This window comes from Danio aesculapii, chromosome 9, assembly GCF_903798145.1.
Source record: "Danio aesculapii chromosome 9, fDanAes4.1, whole genome shotgun sequence".
Taxonomy (NCBI): domain Eukaryota; kingdom Metazoa; phylum Chordata; class Actinopteri; order Cypriniformes; family Danionidae; genus Danio; species Danio aesculapii.
Genome location: NC_079443.1, coordinates 1440553 through 1441845, shown reverse-complemented (window position 1 = coordinate 1441845; position 1293 = coordinate 1440553). Strand labels below are relative to the sequence as shown.

At 43.5% G+C, this 1293-nt stretch overlaps 1 non-coding gene across 1 annotated transcript; it reads right to left on the bottom strand.

The window, feature by feature from the left end:
* Positions 1-718: 718 nt before the first annotated feature.
* Positions 719-883, bottom strand: LOC130235532 (U1 spliceosomal RNA). Its single transcript, XR_008838405.1, has one exon. It is a non-coding gene; the product is annotated as a U1 spliceosomal RNA (small nuclear RNA).
* Positions 884-1293: the final 410 nt, after the last annotated feature.

Below are 1293 nucleotides of genomic sequence, written 5' to 3'. Positions count from 1 at the left end.
TATTCACGTGCTTCCTGCCGCTGCACCTGTCAGTTATTCTTCATTCATTCACAATTTAAACTGCGTGTCGCGTTCATGACAACACAACAAACTCTCTCCAACACTGTTCACAATCTGAGAGGCTGAGGAGACCAGCTGGAGCGACCAGATAAAACCAGCTGCATATAACTTAAACCAGCCAACTTGCTTGACTCATGCGTGATTCTAGAATAATGTTGCTAGGATGTTTCTAAATGCTAAGACTTTGGTAGGAAGCTGCTAAGGTGTTCTGGGTTGTTGCTAGGGCATTCTAAGTGAAAGCTAGGCGATTGCGAGGGTGTCCTGAAGGATTGGTAAGGTGTTGCTAGAAGGTTGCTAGAGTGTTCTGAGTGGTTGCTATGCAGTTACTAAAGGCATTGCTAGGGTGTTCTGAGTGGTTGCTAGCATGACTTAGCATGTTTCTGGTATGTTGGATATGTAATTTCACTTGATTCAATTGATCTGTCCTCACGCCTTTTCTTCCCTCAATTCCAAAAGTATGGAGCTTAAGTATGGACAAAACTCACATCCGGGCTGGTTTAAGCTCATCTCTCAATCTGATGCAACATTAAAATTGGTCAAACCCACGAAAACACAACCCAGAAATGAGCTCCACTATCACCAGATACTAAACCTTGTTGCCCAGCTGAGCTGGTTTTCTTTCCAGATCCATCAGTCTTTCTATCATTAACCAGATGATCAGGGGAGAGCGCGAACGCAGTCCACCACTACCAGAAATTATGCAGTCGAGATTCCCACATTTGGGGAATTCGCAGAGGTCAACACAGCCGACAGTGCAATGGCTGAGCCTCACCCTGGGTGAACCACCTTCTTGATCATGGTGTCTCCCCTGCCAGGTAAGTATGAGTTGTACAGCGAGCCTGAAGGGACGCCACTGTGGAGAACGTCATTCTTAATCACGGAAACGCGTCACAGTGCTACACACTTAAATCAACACAATCCAAAAGCACAATCCTGATGTGCGCTCTTGCGAAGTCTGGCCTCAAATCTATCCGCTTATAAGAAACAGTATGAGGATATTTTACAGCCAGCCATTTCCCATCATGCATCAGGAGATTTGACCAGCCAATGCAAAAACACTGCTTAAAACAATCTAATAAAAGAAATTAATAATCAGAGGAAGAAAATCTGTGTTGAAATGAAACACTAGACACTTTATTTTCTAAAGCTCCATATATGGTAAAATAGTATAAACCGCCAAAAACGGTATTTTAAAAAATGTGACGTCAGCAACACCGGAAGTGTTAGCAAGAT